The sequence below is a fragment of the Carettochelys insculpta genome, chromosome 3 (assembly GCF_033958435.1).
Source record: "Carettochelys insculpta isolate YL-2023 chromosome 3, ASM3395843v1, whole genome shotgun sequence".
Classification (NCBI taxonomy): Eukaryota; Metazoa; Chordata; order Testudines; family Carettochelyidae; genus Carettochelys; species Carettochelys insculpta.
The window spans coordinates 169,097,523-169,117,240 of NC_134139.1; the positions used below are offsets into that span (position 1 = coordinate 169,097,523).

The following is a 19,718-nucleotide window of genomic DNA, read 5'->3' on the forward strand; positions in this document are numbered from 1 at the left end:
AGAGTCATATTTAGCCATGATTCCAAGACGTTTTGATGCTTTCCTGACACCTCTGGCACACTTCCACTGACTCAGTACTTAAGTAATTCCCAAGCATGGAGTCAGAAAAAGCTATTGTGCTGCCAACAATACTATCAATTACACTTTTTCAATTCAATGACACCTTTTTCCAAAAGTAGGAATGCTATCATCAGTTTCTGGATAAATTACAGATAGTATAATTATAACCTGCCTACCTAAATTCTTCTTACAGTTTCAGTTGGATAGAGATTCTTCACTTCCTGTTTCAATGTAAATGGTCCTACAGTATTGCTGCAAGCATATGAACAGCTGCCACATTCCACACCAGAAGTGGTTGCATTTCAGAGTGTGTGGAGCAATTCCTATATATAAAGTTTGCAAAGCACTTTGGGCCAAATCCTGAGGTCCTTAGGCAGGCAAATTCCTACTGAGGTAAATGAGTATTTGCCTTAGTAAGGATTAGACCCCTGGAGTGCAGGGAGAGAATGTGCCAGTCATTACACTCCTTTGTGGGGTGCAGCCTACTCCCCACCCCCACAGCATGCTGGTCCCATTCCACAACCCAGTGCAGAAGCAGGTGCAGAGCCACAGGGTCACCTAGATCCTGTCCTGACAGGAGTACAGATGGACTAGGTCTTATCTGAGCTACAAGAGGAGGCAAAGAAGACTTCTTGTACCCTCCTCATCCCTCCCAGTCTGATGGCATCAAGTTTGCAGATGAGTTCCAGCTGTGCAGTTTCATACTGCAGTTTGCTTTTTAAGGTATTTTTTGCTCATGTATGGCAACTTTCAGGTCTGTTACTCAGTGTCAGGGAGGTTGAAGTGCTCTCCTACTGGTTTTTGAATGTTACCATTGTTGCTGTCTGATTTGTGTCCATTTATTCTTTTGTGTCATGCCCGTCCAGTTTGGACAATGTACACCACCAGGGCTCAGCAACCTGCAGCTCTGGAGCCACATGCGGCTCTTTAAGGAGCCACTCATGGCTCCGAGAGCTGCTGCCACTAACTCCCTTTGCAGCTCCAGAGGCTGCTGTTGCTTAAACAAAGCCCGCTGTTAAAACCGGATTTAGTTTTTTGTTTAAGTGGCGGCAGACTCCAGAGCCACCAGTGGAATCCTGAAAGAGGAAGCCGGCAGGACAGGGAGCCGCCCACTTGCTGCATGTGGAGGAAGGGGAGCTGGGGGGAACAGCAGTCAAGCCTGCCTTGCCAGAGCCGCACTGAGAAGAAGGCTTCAGGGGGGAGCAGCAGTGCGGAGGCAGTGGCTGCAGAGGAGCAGGGGCAGCACACGGAGCTCCTCATCTCAGACAGGTAAATCCTAGGGATGAGGTGGGTTTGGGGCTGTTAGGGATTAAGTCTGGGGATGGAGGCTGGTTTGCAGAATGCGGGGGCGGGGGTAAAGTTTGGGGATAGGAGGGCACATGATGCCACGTATCACATTAGTAGACGTGCAGGTGAATCAGCCCCTGGTGGTATGGCTGATGACACTATCAGACTAGATCTGAAGAGAGACTGAGAATGGCTAGCTCAGTTCAAAAAAGTAATTTTCCCCCTTTTGGTATTCTCACTTCCTTAACTGTTGGGAGTGGGCTACATCCATCCTGATTGATCTGGCTTTCTTAGCTTTGGGCCTCTGCATAGTAGACACTCCCATCTTTTTATGCACGTATCTATCCCTGCCAAACTGAAGTTTCCACTTCATTCATCTGATGAAGTGGGCTCCAGCCCACAAAAGCTTATGCCCAAATAAATCTGTTAGCCTGTAAAGAGCCACAGATCTCACAGTTTAAACTAATTGTAGTTTCTTCTTTTTATCTTTTACAAAAAATATATATATATATATTTATTAAAAATAAATATAAATAATAAATAAATATATCTAAATGTATAAATAAATATCAATATTTATTAAAATAAATATATAAATATAAATATTTATTAAAAATATGTGTTTATCTTCTTCCATATTTGAGATAAGCTATTTTAAACAATTATTTTGAGTTTGGCAGTTTAAACACAAGATAAGATTGTTTTTAATTAGTTCAAATTTGTAAAAATCCATGTGTAAGAAGCTCATTTTGAAATGGAAAACAAATGTAAACAAAAGATTTGATAGCATTTTTGACATTTGTGAAAATTTTCAAGCTCCCCTAATTACATCTTGTTTAACTATTTTTTCAGAAAGCACTAAAGCAACAAAGTCCTAGAAAAACTGAATTAGATTTTTCATGTAGTATATGAGCTTTTCAGAAAGCAAACAATAAAAAGAATTCATCCTTTTATTCATTCTCAGTCAAGTAAGTCTTCCAGTGATGTCCATATCTGTTGATTATGAATATTGCTCAAGAACTAAAATATTGGGCCCATATTGATGTAAACACACAAACATACTCACACACTCCACTAAGTTTTATAGTCCAGAAAAATGGAACAGTAATAATGTTATTTCATAAAAAATTCAATTTCCAAAGTAACTGCAAACACCAAAATGGTTAACAGACCTAAACTAATCTCTGGGCAAGGAATACAATTAGCAGCACTTATCAAACTGAACAGGTTTTATGGCAGTAATAAACTTTCTCCACTTCTGTAAGCAACATTCCCATCCACAGGTATTTAAAATCATAAGTCGGCCTCACCAAAATCATGATCCTGATTTAAAAAAAATTTGACGTTTTTTAAAGTGTTAGATTCTTTCTATTTACCCTCCACTTTCTACACATCAGTCACATTTTCACACTTTTTTCAGCCTCTAAAGCTCAAAACCTTTTGTTCTATTGAGAACAGAGATTCTCCTGTAATTCTAGGAATCTTTCTTGGATTTTAACACTTTTTTTTTAAACACATACTTACACCAAATAGTTTAAGGTTACACATACAGGTGTATGAACTGGCAACACTCATATGACACATAGTAAAGAAATTTTAGACACGCACACAGATCAAATACCTAAAGTTTTCCTGCTCTACCAGCACCATGACCCTATGACTTGTTCCAATTCATCAGTTAACTGGGCAATGAAAAGTACTGTGTCCCCTCTCTAGCTCTTTTTTACGCTTAGTTTCTTCTCAGACAGGTTGGTGCACACCAACAGGTTTCTGGATCCTCACAGCTGTGTTTAAGGCTATCTGTCAGGCCTATCAACAGGGGGCTGGGAGGGAGGCAAAGAGGACAGTAGCACTGGGACCTGGTGATACAAAAGGGCCCGAAGCGCCCAGATGCTGCCACAACTACTGAGGCAGTGCCCAGAGCCACAGGCCCTTGAAATCGCTGCTGGAATGCCTTGTGTTGTGCTCTGGGCATCACTGGCAGCTGGGAGGAGGGGTGCAACATGGTCCAGGTGGCTACTGAGGGCTGGCTGCCCAGCCCCCACCCCCTTCTTCCCAAGGCCCTGTTCCTTCAGGAGGCCTACAGCAGGGTCCCCCACCTAGCCCAGGGGACTGGCAAGGCTGTCAGTCCCACAGCTACCTGGGTTTGTTTTCAGGATGCATTTGTCCACTTAAGCTATTTTGTGAATAGCACCACATGCTCTTTGTCATGCTCCCCATCCTGCATCCTTTCTGTCAGGGCCAGGCCATGGGCAGCCCATGTGCACCAGTCAGTTATCAAGATGTAGTCAGAGGACAAGTAGCGAGGTCAGGGTTAAGCCCAGGCAAGATTTAAGGTCAGGTACCAAGTTGCAGGTGGGAGGCAAGTGGCAGAATTGGAGTTGAGCCAAGTTAGGATACTGCAATATTGGGGCCAGGCACAAGGTTTCAGACAGCAGGAAAGTCACAGAGTCAGGAACAAATCAGGATCAGAAACCAGAGTTTAAGGTTCACAGCAAGGAAAGGTTTGGGTGCAGATGCAAACAGCAGTCTGCATCATTCCTCCAATAGCTGCCCAGACTACTTCCAAGTTTATATACCAGCACAAGCCAATCAGTAGTCTGCAGAGTGCTGCCACTCATGGCTGTGATGCACAGTACTTCCTGTAATGTCTAGATTCACAGGATCCTCCAGTGAGCATGGCCTAAACTTCCAGTGGTGATGCAGAAGCACCAATGGACCAGACCCTCCAGGGTCCTCAGTTCTTGCACTTTCTATTCCTGTAACTCTTACTCAGACCAAACGTAGGCCAGCAGAATCAGATGCTTGTGACTGTTGGATTCCGTGGTGTTTATGATACCAGCAGCAAACTGGAGTCCTGACTTCACTAGCATCCGCCTCAATGGAGCTGAACCAGTATTAGTAACAGAGAGAACTGATCACACAAAAATCCTAGCATAGCCACTCCAGAAGTGCTGCTCAGATTAAAGATTGTCAATGCAATTAAACATTTACAGTCAGCACTAGTTAAACCACCCACACTGGATTATTGTGGCAACTAATCCCACAAATCAAAAAGCAAAGCCTACAGTTTCTTTCCTTAGTCCTCAGTCGCAGTCAGGAAAGCTCCCAACAAAGTCATGGCAGTCAGGGAGTGTTGAATAGTCAAAACTTCAGGATCTGGCATCAAAGGCCATATCCTAGATACGATATTTGACCTCTGTTTACGTAAAGGAAACTTTGTCCCTTGGAACCAAAGAAAAATGTGACCCAATGGCCAATGCTGCCTTTGAACCTCTTCTACACAACTCCCATTAACTTCACAAGGACTTCTACATGTATTCTGCCCTCTCTTTCTTCCTGTGGAACTCCCATTGGTGTAACAGGGCAAAGGATGTACTAATTATTATTATTATTATTTTTATTATTATATACTTCTGTTACAGTCACTCCCAGGAACCCCAATCAACATCAAGACTCCATTATGCTAGGTACTGTACAAACACATGGCTCTGCTAGGAGATTAGAGGCACTAAATAAAATATGGGACAGTTCAATTCATACTTCTATTTAGCAAAATAATTAGATTATTCAAATCAGTCAGAGATGGTCATGTAAGAGCCTCTATTTACTTGTGTCACATAATACAATACATGGTAGTCAGTCACAAGTAGCATGGAGACAGAGTTCAGGACCAGGCTATACACAGACTCAAATCACAGTAAGCAAATTTGGAGTAGAAAAGCAACTTATCAAGAACTGAGAGACTGGCAGATGCCTTCAAAACGTAGATGCATTTGTGGCAAAGTAGAAGAGGTTAGACGTAAAGCTAGCTAGTCAGACGACTGGTTTCACTTCATATTTAAAGGGCTAGCAGTGACCATAATACGCTCATTAACACAACCTCTAGGCTTGCAGTGTCCAATATATTGGCCAGTTGCCACTTGTGGTGCACAGGACTGTCGTGTGGTGAATCTGGGCTCTGGAGTCGCATGCAGCTTTTGGAGCCTTTAAATGCAGATTCTCAGAGCCACACATGAGCGCCCTCTGCCTGCTCTGCACACGCGCCCCAGCATGTGGTGGCAGCAGCAGTAGCTCCTGAGGCTCCTGCCCCACTGTGGCTCAGGCCCCACTGCAGCTCCTGGCTCAGGCCCCACTGCATGGCTTGGGCCCCATCATGGCTCCTGCCTTGGGCCCAGCTGTGGCTCTGAGCTTGCTGCAGCCTGGGGCCTCTGCTGCAGAGCCTCCAGCTCCAGCATGTTTTGGTCTCCTGCATGGCCCCCACGTGGCTCGTGCGGCAGTGGTGGCAGTGGCTCTGGTGACTTGCCATGAGGGGGGAGATGTACCTGGGTCTGCAGGAGGGGGAGGGCATTCAGTTGGAAGGGGAGCTGGGTGTGACTGGCTTGGGGGGGGAGGGCATTTATTTGGAGGTGGGGGCATAGCAAATATGGAAGGACGACAACTACAAGTGTGGCGATCCTTGAACTGCTGTTGGACACCACTGCTCCAGAGCTCCAGCCATAAATTGGTCAGTAGGATTATCAACTGCTGCGAGAGGGAGACTATGATTGTCCTCCCCATAGACAAGGAGCACTCCCATGAGCATGGAACATTTCATCTACCTTAACTGCTCTGCCACTTGCATATTAGCTTCTCTTCCCCAGTACGAAGTGTGTACTACACAGTATGTAAGTTCTCTACATGTCTCTGCCCTCGTCCGGCTGCAAAAGTCCAAAGAGTGATTGACAAGCTCTTGTCTGCTCACGTGCAGAAAGATTCATGTAACCTGATCATTTGCTTCTGCTTGCATTCTTATTCTCTCTTTTCTGTAGGCATCTCATGGCTTCCACATATTTTGCATTATATTCCTCTACTCATGCTCTTCCATATACTAGCTACTGTCTGATGCTGTCATTAAACACGCCTAGTGGTTCCGTTATTTATTTGTAACTTAGCAAAGACTAGAGTGCTCAGCTTTTGGTCTCCTAATTTTGACACTTTACACCCAATAGTGTATAACTATTAGAGCACCAGAATATATTAGATTCCCAGTTGCCTGTACACTTTTATAAAAGATGGAAGAAAAGAACATATCAAATATTTTCCAGGTGGTTAAGCTGAACTCTTAGAATTCCTATATAAAGACACATTTTCTCATAGCTTAATATGGGGGACTCAGATGCTGATGGAAGTCTCTTGTTAAGATCAAGGGTCATTTGTAGCTCTTAAATACCAGTCAGAAGCAAATTAGTCAGGATAGAATTGAATTTATGGGAGTCTGGTGTTACTTACTCTTCTTCATTTGTAAAACTTCTTAAATGCTGATGTGCCTGTGTAAATATTGATGTATTCAAGAGCAAACTACAACTAAAGTTCTCATACTGCAAAAATATTTAGGACTAGATTATGCAAATTGCACAGTCCCCAGCAAAGAGCAATACATGGAAGTAGTTTGGCTCAGAGAAGCAAAATCTTCCTGGACCTTCCTAGTGTCCAGAGAGGCTCAGCACACTGTTTCACCACTTCATTAGTGCATATGCTCCCCCTCTGCAGTCATTCGACTGCTTGCCAGCACATAGGTAGGAGATGGAGTCATGGCCCAGCCTCCTGAACACCCTACCTCACCCTCTTTGGAGCAGTGGTAGCCTTCAGCACAGCAGGGAGGAAAGAGTTCTTGCATTTCCAAGAGTGTAAGAACTGTAATTCTGCCTGTCCTTTTATAGGATATATAGTGGTAAAGGTTCCTTTTAAAACTCTTCCCATGATGCCCTTGTGTAAGTTCTAGGCAGAATCTGGCACAGAGTACATGCACCAATTAACTTTTCTCAAGAAGACGGTAAATGTTCAAAGCAATATACATATATATATATATATATATATATATATATGTGTGAGCATTTTTTTCTTTTAGAAAGAATCTAGTCACTAAAGCTGCTTACACAAGAGCTGCATTTTGCCCAATAAATAGAAACTGCATTGGCCTGAACTGTAATCATCCTAACTTTCTGCATATAAAAGTGCTTTGCAACTGACTCTGAAAAATATGGAGAGTCCCAGTTACAGTGCAAATGTGCCCTGTCCTTTCAAACAAAGGACAAAGAATGTGAAACAGTGAGATAGTGAAAGTGAGCTGCTTCCAAGCATTCTAATATCTATTATCCTTCATTACAACACTTTCATTGGCTCTTCTGTGTAATCATCCACTTCCACTATCTCTTTCTAGCAGGCATAATTTCAAGAGCATGAGTGCAATTCCCAAAGCTCTATCACGGGTATTTTACTGGAATTTCTAGGAGGCTCAAAACACATCAAGAAAAACAAAACATTAACAATTAGATCTCTGCCTTTTAAAGAAACGTACTTAAAATGTAACTGAAAGAAACGGAATAGTGCTTTTGGTCCAAATTACTTTATGTTTATATTCTAGATGAAATTATTTTTCTTCCTTGTGTAACTAAATATACAAGAAAGAGGAATTCTCTACATGGAATAAGAAAGGCTCATGAACTCCTATCCTGAGTCTGTATTTTTGTGGCAATATAGTGATGAAAATATTTTTTAAAATTAACAAAGAATAATTAAACCATGCAATATTTTCGCCTCTTATGGTCATCTTTCTTTTTATAAATATATATTATGACTCTCTTTTTTCCCCCAATATGGGTCATGCATTTTGTACACTAATGTATGTAACATTTTTCTATCATCATTCCTGTTGTTTCTGAATTTGTTTAAAAAAATGGAAATATACTTACCTAGGGAGGAATTAAAATTGCACCACTGAGAGGATGAACAGCCTCACTCAGCTTAGCAGCCTCTGGCTGAGGAAAACAAAAATAATTTCTCTCTCTAAAGAGGCTACTACCCCTTCGCTCCCATTTATGGACAGATAAGTTGCTATATATAGAATCAACTGAGTGATTCTCCTAAAAGCGAGATCAGTCTAACAGGCATTAAAGTGTATTTAAAGGGGAAAATCTGTCATGTTATAACAGTTTTAATATTAGGGTTTTTGGAGCTGTGAACAGATCTCTCTCCTAAAAAGACCAAGTGTTGACCTAAACATAAGGATTTTTCCCCCAGTATTGTGTGAGAAAGGGGTCCAAGTCAAAGATACAAAAAAAAATTAAAATGTCATTTTTTGTATGTAAGTGAAAGTTTTAGAACACTAATGACTTCAAAGACCAATAGGGAGCCATACACCTTAAAGTGTTATTAGTTCAGACATTGGATCCTCCTGGTGGCTTGAGCTGTAAATTGAGCCTCCCCAATGCCTCTTTAAGGGCTGTTTGGATTATAAAAAACATCACTGACATATGCAAGCTATCTCAGCTATATTAAAAAGCCTTGTTAACATGGGAAGGAAGAAAGAATCCAGTTCCTACTCACTCACCTCCAAAATCTTAATCATCAATCAGTTACCTTGCGGGTTAAAAAGAGAGATGTTTCAGCCTACTGCATGCATGATACGTAACACATGAGAAATGCGCATGTATATGATATGTAAGTGTATATGGTGGTAGAAAAATACACACACTGAGTGACCCTCTTTCCCACTGATTACAATGGATGTTGAGTGTCCTGCATAGCTCACAGGTACATTTCTTAAGAGAAGGGTTAATTGTTACCCAAGTTATATGAAGGCAACAAAATAACACCCCAATTCACATGTGAAGGAGTGGAGCCAGGACACAAATGGGTGAATGACGATAGAAATACACAGCGTCTGGTGCCTGGTATAACAAATGCCATGAGTGATGCTCCTTGTCTATCAAATGTGTGTGCGTGTACACACACCAGCACAGTTTGTTACCTTGCTTTGCTAGCTGTGCTAATGCTAGGTTCCGTTAGTTTTACCAGGGGAGCCGACAGCTTTCATGGGCTCCGGACAAGGTGGGAGGGCAGCTTTGAACTGCAGGAAGGGGCAGGGCCTCAGACAGAATGGGCAGGGGTAAGGCAGCCAGCCCTCTGCGCCCCACCCCCCCAAAAGCACAGCACCTCCTCCCCCACTTCCTGCCCCCCCCCCGCCCTCACAGCTGCATGGAGCGCACAGTGCAGTGCTTCAGCAGTGATTTAAGGGGCACTGTGGCTCTGCAGCGGTGGCAGTCAGGAGCCCTGTGCCCCTTTGAATCACCAGGTCCCCTTTGCCCACTCCCCCCACTTGGCAGGCCTGAGTTTTAGAGCTATATGCTGCTGTTCCCTCTTTTACTTGCTAAGTAGAGGACTGAGGATGTGCTGCATTTTACCTTTAAGTACTTAGCTGTGTAAGACTGGTCCAGACATGGGCTGTCCCAAAGGGAGCTCTGAGAGCAAGTGCATCATGAGCCTATCCCCAGTGCACAGGAAGTGCACATGCTGCCTTTAGATGGTGCGTCTTTGTCGCTGCCTATGCTGCCAGCCATCTCCATGGATCAGTTTGGTAGGGGTGCTGGTTTATAAATTCTTCGCCTCACTTTTCCCTATCATCTTTATGGTGGTATGCACCCTCACAGGGACTGTGAATAAAGGCATGATTCTACCACAGATATCAGGACTTTCCAGGACCACCACAACTTCTTCTAGGACAAGGCTGGAGCAACTGTCAGCTCTGGGGCTACTGACGCAGTGACTAGGGTTGGGTCTGACCCTGGCACAGGAGCAGCACTATGCTGGAACAACCGCCAAAGGTCTGTTAGTCCTGTTTCCTAGGGCATCTGCAGAAAGAGGCAGAGACAGGTCACACGCCCCCATGAATTTTTGTTTATTGCCCGTGACCTGTCATTGCCCACAACCTGTCCCCAACTTTTACTAAAAATGCCCATTACAGCATCTTAACCTTAACTGTGATTGAGCAAGCTCTGTTCTCCACCCACAGCAAGGATTGTTATTTTACTTGGCCCTTGTATGAGAGTACAAGATGAACTTCTAAGAGGATTTGTTCTTCCTAATCTATCTTTCTTAGCAATCAATGCTTGTGTGGCTATTAGGGATGGACAGAAAATGGTTTTCTAATCATGGAAATGTTTCAAGATTTTACAATGTTTTCCCATCCCAAATTGGGATGAAGAGAAGAACCCTTGAAACTTCTCAAAAACTGACAACCAAAAATAAATAAATAAATAAATTGAACCCTGTTGTTTGGGCAAACTAAACTCTTATTTCAATAATTTTGAAACATTTCATTTCAATTTTGAGGATTGGTTGACTATAATCAGGTTATACTTCAAAACAACATCTTTTTGGCTCAGAGAAATTTTATTTCCATTTTGAAAATGTCAAAGCTTTTCAAGTTAAAAAAAAGTAGCTTGCCAACACCTACTCTTTCCCACAAGGAGTTTCATATTTTATTAACTGACAATTTCCAATGAAAAACATTTTGTCAAAAGAGTCCTGAGCAGCTGGACTGGATGAGGATAAATGCTAACTAAACCCTTAGCAGGCCAGCAGTTTCATTTTGCTAGGGCAGTCTTCTATAGTAGGAGAATGGCTGGCTGGCAATTTCATCATCAGTTTCCCATTTTTTCCCAAAGGAGGCACCTTTAAATTTGTAAGCTAAATTTGAAGCAATGTTCAACTTCCTTCTCTTTCTATGGTGCAGCCCAAAGAACAAAAAGTAAAAACTGAAAAGCTAGAATAGGTATAAAATGACATGACAGAAAATGACAGCTGACAAGCCCCTTGAATTTTAAAGTTGATGTTTTGTATTAGTTGGTATTTTAAAAATAAGATCACAGTTCTCCTCTCTAGTATCACAACCATGAATGACCAATGTGAAGTATAGATTAGAATTATTATTTTATAATAGTTGGCCATAAATTGCAAAGTACATTAGAAATATTTAGTGCTATTGTGACAACCTGGGTAATTTGTTTATGTATAATTGACGGATTCTATTTGATATTACCAAGTTGTTAAAATGAAGTTGCTGCATTAATGAATGTTTTGAGGTAAATGTGGAAGACACCATTTGTTGATGGGGCTGTAATTTGTCCTGCCCAGACCAGATATAGTGGCAAGCCATTAATCCTTTAATGGTCACTCACATTTTAGGTGGAAGCACCATGGACTGTTACAAGCTAAAGAAGCCAGTTCAACCAAGTTTCTTCGCAGAGCTTAGAGAAATACAGAAAAGAAAACTCCCAATAGCAGAATAAGGAAACAAGTATTGGTGAGGCAAACTCAAGAGATTTACTAAGACAGGATGCTTTGAGGAGAATTTTTGCAGCCGAAGGGTCTGGTTTAACTGCTGGGTCTGGTTGAACAGCAAAAGAAGGATCCTGTGCTAAAGTCAAGAACCATCCAGTGTGAGGAGGAACCTGCGATGATGAAATGCCAATAGGTGTGTTATTGTTTTATATAGATCTGGATATTTCTTGTGCTACCTAACTAAACAATGATAATGATTTAAAATCCTGCACAAAGCTGGTTGGTTTCTTTTCACTATTGTGCATGCCCAAAGGAACAAACTGCAAACCGGAACATTCCCTCCTTTTTGGGATTCTTAGATACACACTAGAGCTGCTGGAGAGTGTTAGGAAGATGACACTAGTTTCATGACCTTGGCAATTGGCCTGCAGGGTCCCCACTTGCTAAGAGGGGTGGCAGATGTTTAGGTCTGCACATAGTACGTGTGTCTACAGGGACAGCACCTAAACTCTGCCCCACACCAGCATGCATGTGGGATTCAGCATTGGGAACCTCTCTTGGCAATCTGGTAGCTGTCTAATGGGGGAGCCCAACCAACCCTGTTACATCTCGATAGGCAGATGAGGTGGTATGAGGCAGATGAGGTGGTGCATCTGCTATGAATGTAGGTTGTTGCCACAGAGACAACTGTTAGAGTAATTAACAAGTATATATAAGAGCAGCAGCCACTGTGCTCACCCATGGCTCCCTCCTGTCTCCTGATGTATTTTTGGTTTTCAGGAGTACAGTTAAGTTCTGATTACATCCTCTGCTTTTAGTGCCTTATCATATATTTACTATCTTTAACAAATGGACCGTGGGAAGGTACAGCCTGCCCTGCCTGTCTTGGACTACAGGGTTCTCTTCAAATGCATGCCTTTTATTCAGGGGGTAGTAGGAGATGTCAGTTTTGTTCAAATGCACCCACTGAGCTGTGGCTCTTGGGCTGCAACAAAACACCATTGTCCAAAGAACACGATATGCAATTAGACAGGCCTGATTGAACACGGACGAAAGAGTCTCCTTGTCCTCAGTGGGTATTTAATCATGTAACCCTTCTCCCTCTTACAATTTGAGCCAGTCTGGCCTGGTCCATCTGCTCCCCAGGAACTGCTCCCCTTATGAGAGCTCTCTGTAGCAGTATCTCCAGCCTGTGTATATAGGCCAAAACCTTCTCTCCCTGGTGCTGCTTAGCATTAAGGAAGTTACAGTAACTGTCTTCAGAGCTCTCTATGCTCCCAAAGGCATGAGTGAGGGCCTCTAGGTGGTCCGTTACACTAATCTCAAGCTTAGTGAGCTCCAAGGTGCAAATCACATCTAATGCAGGGCCCCTGAGTCTCTCTATTAAACATCTTCGCTTTTCTCTTTCTGGTACAGCCCACTGGTCTAGCATTTCAGTGGTGTGTTCTAGCCAGAGTTCAAACTCCTCTTCCCCAGGAAGTAATCTTAGCTTACAATAGAAGCTTGCCATAGCATGTAGTACACACTTTTCCAATGTCTGCCCCAAGGCTTCTGCCCAGGCATCAGCTGAGGCTGTCACCCTTGAGCTAAAGGCTTCTGAGCTAAGGCCCAACAAACCTGATGGATTAGCCTTGATACAAACAGTAATTTCCTCAAATACAATTATTTTCCACATAGCATTTCACTCAACATGTGCTTGCGAGGGGTACTGACCCAGGATCCCAGATGAGCCCCCAAAATGTAACCCTTCTGCTGGGAGTCGGCAGCAAGCAGGGCTGGGTTGAACATCTAGGGGTTCCTCTTCATCCATCCACACAGAACCGGCTCGAGCCCCCACCCAGTAGCCTGGTAAATTCACACATCCCGGGAGCCTCAGAGAGGCAATGCTTCCCCACTTGTGAGCACAGAGTCTGAGTGTAGAAAAGAAACTTTTAATGAAAGAGGAAGAAGAGTCATATGGAATTAGTTTGGGAAAATACCACACCCAGAGTTCATAACCAATCCTCAAGTAACTGTCCCAGCTCAAATGGATTAAGCAGTGTCCTTTGCTTATCAGGCTCACAAGTCCAACACTGGTAAACAGCCAATCCACACACTCAAACTTTTTCCGTACCCCTATTCAAATGCCCCACTTACATCTCTGTCCAGTCCGTTCAGGCCCTGACTCATTACCCAGATGCATTCCCTCACTGAACCTGAGGCAATGTCACCTTTGCGCTGGTCAAGCTTTCCACTTGCCCCTGCCAGCTGCCTCACGGGCCAGCCGCCGGTCACTCCTGCCGGCTACCTGCTGCTTCTCCTACTGGCCTCCCACTAGTCATCCCTGCCAGCCACCCACTGCATCTCTGACTGGCCGCCCGCCAGTCATGCCGGCTGGCCACTCCTGTCTTTTGGGTTTTGCTGTAGGCAAAACCCTGGGGCTCCAGCTCTTCACAGCTTCAGCTCCCAGTAACATTCAGCTCTGGGCCTAGCCGCAGCATCTCACTATCCACCAAGGTGGAGTCTCACAGAAAAAATGGAGACCTATCCTTAGGTCTGTCATTGCACACTGTGGGGAAGAACTAATTCCACCAGTCTTACAGATGCACAGCCAGCCAGATCAACCCCTATCCCTTCCCCACTTTCCCCCTTCACCATACTTTGAGGGAGGGAGCCCTCTGAAAGCCATATCTTATGCAGTAAAGATGACTTCCCTGTACACCCACAAACTTCAAGCATTGGTGAGACTCCAAAATTCTCACACTGGGTGATAGCATAACTGTGACTTTACAACAACATGCTGTTTACAATAGACAAAAACTCATTGCTTCACCTGCTCCCATCAGGCTTTGTTTACAAAGGCATTACATATGTACATCTTTGTATTTTCATGCAAATGATCTCTGAAGGACATATTGCCCAAATCCTTCAGCAGTATTGAGCTCCTGCTGACACATTCCTTACAATCAGGTCCAACAAGCGGTGGCAGACAAGCAAGGTACATAACCTAGGCTGGCACTGAAAGAGTTAAAGCTGGAGGCACACAGCTGAATTCACACCCCTGTATTCAGTGCATAGGTTCCCTATGCCTTGTGTGGATAGAGTTAGGCATGTGAGAAAGAGCTTCCCAGAAACCAGCTAGTTAAGCAGGGATTCACCTAAAGCAGACAGGGGCAAAATGCAGAGGAAAGGGTCAGGACTTAAGATCCAGATTCACAAAGGACCTTAGGAACCCAACTGGTAGGCTGGGAAGGAAGCAATTACTTCTGCTGGAGATTCTCAGCAGAGAACCATCTCAGTCAAGTCAGCCCTGTCACGTGAGAAAGCAGAGACTCTACAGCCTAGTGGTCAGGGCACAAGTCCACGCCCCCAGTAAAGAGCTAATTTTACAAAGTGGAAGAGATCCAACAGGAGAGTTTGAGAAAATCCTGCCCTAACACCCACTGTCCCAGTGGAATTAGGACACTTGGGCTATGTCTACACTGCAGAGCTATTTCAGGATACTGAGGTATCCCAAAATAGTTACTCCACATCTACGAAACATGCCCCTTATTTTGAAACATTTTCTGAAATAACAGGTGTACTATTTTGGCATCCCTCTGCACCTCGTTGGAGGAGGAGTAAGGGATGCCTCAAAATAGTGTGGTATTTCTACATTTGGCAATGTGTAGACAAAGGTAAATCCCAAAATAGCCCATTTCAAATTTGACTCAAAATAAGGTATGCAATCTGCATAGTGTAAATGGCATGCCTTATTTTGAGTTTAGGCTGCAGTGTAAACATAGCCTTGCTGAGGATGAGGGAACCCTGAATTCAAGTCCATGCTCTAAAAGAGAGGATTCAAGTCTGGGTCTCCCATATCTCAGGAAGGTGTCCCATCCACTAGGGTTTGGGGAATCCTGGGGAACATACATAGCTAAGCAGTTCCCCAAATTCCATACCTGCTTATTCCCAGGTGTCTTCTGTGAGGATTAGGTGTGCTGTGAGCATACCTACCAGATTGGGCCCTGCAGGTGAAATCAGCCAGGGAATGCAGATTTTGAGAATCCCACCTGGCCTTAGGCTAGAGCTAAGGCACCAGGCATTTTGGTTGTGTCAACTCTTAAGCAGCTTTGCACATGCCCACCAGCAGAAACTTAGGCCCCTACAAGATTAGGTGGCAGATAAGCGGTGGTTTTGTGAATATCAGTGGTGCCAAAATGTTGGTCTTAGGTACCCGAAGAGTACTGCTGGCTGTCACCTCCTGGTCAGCACTACAAAGTATTGACCCCTGTTGTGATATCACTTCTTTTCTGTGTTCCTTGCTGTACATCACCATGACACTAGGAAGAGGGTGTGGGTCAGAAAGAACAATATGGGGAGCTCATGAGAGGGATGCAGCATGTGGCATTACAAGCAACCACACATGAAAAGCTGAATGGGTGGGGAAATAGAAGGAACTAGGAGAGAGAACATATATTAACCCTGCAAGGGCTTAGTAAGGGGCATCAAGAGAAATAATACAAATGTGGCAAGGAAAGGGGAAAAACCCACCTTTCACCCCAGTGTTTGCCTCAAGTAACCACAGGTGATCAAGTGGCAACTAAGTGCTTCTAGTTGCACCTTCAGCTGTTTTTTGGGTCTTTGTGTATTTTCCCTTGGTTTAGCCTTCTCCTGTTCCTAAGGAAATGGCACATCTTCCCAGTTCAAACACAGATTTTGAAGATCTTTTATCTTTCAGTTCCTTGAATGTTCCCAGCAAATTGACAATGTTTTATGATTTGGGGGATCAACTGCTTGAAAATACACTTCAAACTGTTCAGTCAACCAAACTATTTGTGTGGTCATAGGATAAGGTTTTCTGAGCCCATTTGATGAGAGTGGGTGCTGTGCGTAGAGAAAAATCAAGGGAAATGCACTTGGATTTTCTTCGCAGCTGCTTAGCTTGTAACCACTTCCTTCGTATGAATCTGATCGGGAAAGTGGCTGCAAAGTGCATTACATAGTCAATACATCAAGCACGTTTCATCTCCTCTCCCTCAACTACAACTCAAAATTATTATTCAATCTGGGAACCAGGTGGGTAGCCAGATAGAACAGCCTAGCTTATTTGAAAGAGGAGAGGAAAAGGTTAACTATCCTGAAGTTTCCTAGGCCTGATTATGTCCTGCTGAGTCTGTCACCCTCCCTCTATGAAACATTCAGTTCCCTGCTGTTTTGGCAGACACTGTTCCTGTCTATAAAGGTTATCTAGACAGCAAGCAGCAACCACCCCCATGTGACTTAGGTGACAGCAGTGTACAACAAATACCTAAGGCAATGTGTCCCAAACTAATGTCACCACAGAACACTTTCAGCTTGGAATATACTGATGGAACACATACATGTTAGTTGAGAGGGAGGGAGGAAGGAGGGTTTCATACTGAAAATTTGCCATACCTAATGCTCAAAAGTTGAATTAAAAGAGCTAGTTTTTCAGATGTCTTATTTTACAAAGAACTAAAAATAACAAGAGAAAATTATCTGAATGAACCACTAATGTCCTAAAGTTAGGACATACTAATAATTAAGTATACAAATTAAAACTTAAATACAAACCCAATACAAAGAATCAATATGGCTATGTCTACACTAGCCAAAAACTTCGAAATGGCCATGCAAATGGCCACTTCGAAGTTTACTAAGGAAGCGCTGAAATACATATTCAGCGCCTCATTAGCATGCGGGCGACCGCGGCACTTCGAAATTGACGCGGCTTGCAGCCACGCGGCTCGTCCAGACGGGGCTCCTTTTCAAAAGGACCCCAGCTATTTCGAAGTCCCCTTATTCCTATGAGCAGATTTGCATGGCCATTTCGAAGTTTTTGGCTAGTGTAGACACGGCCTATAACAGCCAGAAGAAGGACTGATAATGTTGTTGTTTTGTACAAAAATGGAAAAGACAATATTGTTCAAAAAACAACTGTCCTTTCTTAAAACTTAAAAAACATTTTTATGAAAGAATGCAAAACAAATTAGGAATGGAAAAATATTTTTAAATTTTGTGGATTTATGACTGCTATTTTTACAGAAAAATGGAATATAAAAATAAAATTTGGCAGTTTTTTTAATGAGAAAAGTGTTTTTACATCTTTTGATCACAAATCTGCTTAATATTAGGGACAATGTTAGAGAGTTGGAGCCTCATATCAGGTGCAGTATCGTGCGATTTCTCTGAACACAACTCATTCCGAAAAAATTGACCGTGATTGTTTCAGCATGAGCTGCATCATTACTATACTATTATGAATGCATTATAAATATTAATATACCTACAAATACTTTAGTATTTTGATACACATAATTTCATATTTAATATTTTAGAAAGAAAACTATCGCGAACATCAAATTATTTTCACAGAACAGCTATTCACATCATGTGGAACGCAGTTTGTGAAACGCTGACCTAAGCATATAAGCACTGGGCAGGACTCCTGGTAGCGAAACACTCCTCACCACATAAAGAAAAGGGTCAAAATGAACAAAGAGCTTTGAGCAAGGATGGGCAACCATGAAAAACAGGTGAACAACATGAGTGGCCCTCCTTCACTTCAGTGGGTCACAGCAGCCTGCAGCCCAGTGGTCCATGTCCGTCCCCCTCCCCCTTGCATTTCTCAAGCACTAGGGCACCAGAACCCCACTCTTACCTGCTCCTCTCCCGCTTCCATGATTCATGATGTTCCAGCTCTGGGAGGGCGCGAGAGGAGCAGGGATGGAGTACCAATCAGTGATTTTCAGTGTTGCCAAAAGTGCTAGGAGGAAGAGGGAGGAGTAGGCAGTGTGGGTCTCCAGTGCCCCAGTGAATGAGATGTGCATGGGGGAGGGGAGTAGACCAGGGGTCTGCAGGACACAAGTGGAATCCAAGTAGGCCATATGTGGACCACAGGCTGAAGACTGCCCACCACTGGCTTAGAAAGCAGAACTTTCTAATCTGTCATCTTGGATTTTTGGAAGTTCTGTCACGCTTTCCACCACTTGCTTGCTGGCTTTAATTTTTTTTTTCCAGCTTTTCTCCTCTGTAGCTAAAACCAGCCTCTCTCTCTTTTCAGCTCCTCATCCTACAAGAGTTTTTCAGGTGATAACGTGGATACTGCCAGTGAAAATAAAAATACTTTGACCACATCTACACAAGAAGCCGCTGTTGACAGAAGTTACTGTTGGAAGGGATTTTCCAGAAAAACTTGTGGACAGATCACATCTATACATAAAAGCAGAACAAAAGAGCAATCCACTCTGTCAACAGAGAGTAGCTGGACTGCCCAGCCCTCTCTCAACAGAACAGCAGATCGGAAGGTCTGCAAACAGGGCTGCCTGGTGAACTAGAAGCCCAGGTCTGTTGACAAAAGGGTCCTGGAACATCTACGCAGCTGTTTTGTCAACGGAACACTGTCGAGAGAGACGTTACACCTGAATGGGAAGAGGCATTATGCTGCCAATGGATGTGCCGGGTTTTGTCGACAAACTGATGACAAAGTACATTTGCTATGTCGACAGTAGTGGTTTTTTTTTTTGGTTTTTTTTTTGTTTTTCCAGCAAAAGCCCAGTTTTGCCAGAAATGGGGCTGGCAAAATTTATCAAGTTCAGTTTCAATTTAGAACTCAGTGAATGTTCACAAATACATTTTCACAGAACTGATTCGTACTTAACTCATTAACATGTATGTAAAGTGTCTCCATATTGCTAATTAAATGCAAAGTATATTAAATGTATCTCTTGTGCCTGATGCCCATATTCTCTGCGTATTGGGCACAGATGGGGATCTGTAATATACACTCACCGGTATACACAAGCATAGGATGATTATTTTTTAGATAAATGTATTTTAAACTATCAACTGTCATTCTGCTATTTAAAACTGTAATACAAAACCTACTGAAATTAGAGAAAAACTAGCCCTGACTTCAATGGGGAGCGAGGTGGGATTAGTGTTTCCTCTTCGTATACATTATAATGAGTAATTTATATTTGTTACATATTACGATACTATATACTGTAATGCATAATATCCTTAGAGTGTTTCCGAGTGCACGGTAGTTAAAGCACCTTAGGCAATCTTTAGTGCACACAAGCAGATTCCACACTGACTGCACAACTGTCCTGATGCAACTGCACCACTGTAAGGTTTCTCATGTAGCCACTCTGTGCCAATGGGAGAGAGCTCTCTCAGCAGCATAATTCAACCACCCCGCAATGAGCAACAGTAGCCATGTTCGTGGAAAAGCTGTGTACCCTAGTGCTTATGCCAGCATAAATTATGGCCATCTGGTGAAG

At 43.2% G+C, this 19,718-nt stretch overlaps 1 protein-coding gene and 1 long non-coding RNA gene across 8 annotated transcripts in view; one reads left to right on the forward strand and one right to left on the reverse strand.

The window, feature by feature from the left end:
- MYOM2 (myomesin 2) overlaps positions 1-8,198 on the reverse strand; it is a 214,333-nt gene extending 206,135 nt beyond the window's left edge. For all 7 annotated transcript variants that reach the window (XM_074991185.1, XM_074991183.1, XM_074991184.1 and 4 more), the window contains exon 1: positions 8,082-8,198. The gene's annotated coding sequence lies outside the window, so the exon portion shown is untranslated. The remainder of the gene's footprint in view (positions 1-8,081) is intronic.
- On the forward strand, positions 1,213-18,933 carry LOC142011529 (uncharacterized). Its single transcript, XR_012645108.1, has 3 exons — positions 1,213-1,329; positions 11,356-11,644; positions 18,497-18,933. It is a non-coding gene; the product is annotated as an uncharacterized LOC142011529 (long non-coding RNA).
- Positions 18,934-19,718: the final 785 nt, after the last annotated feature.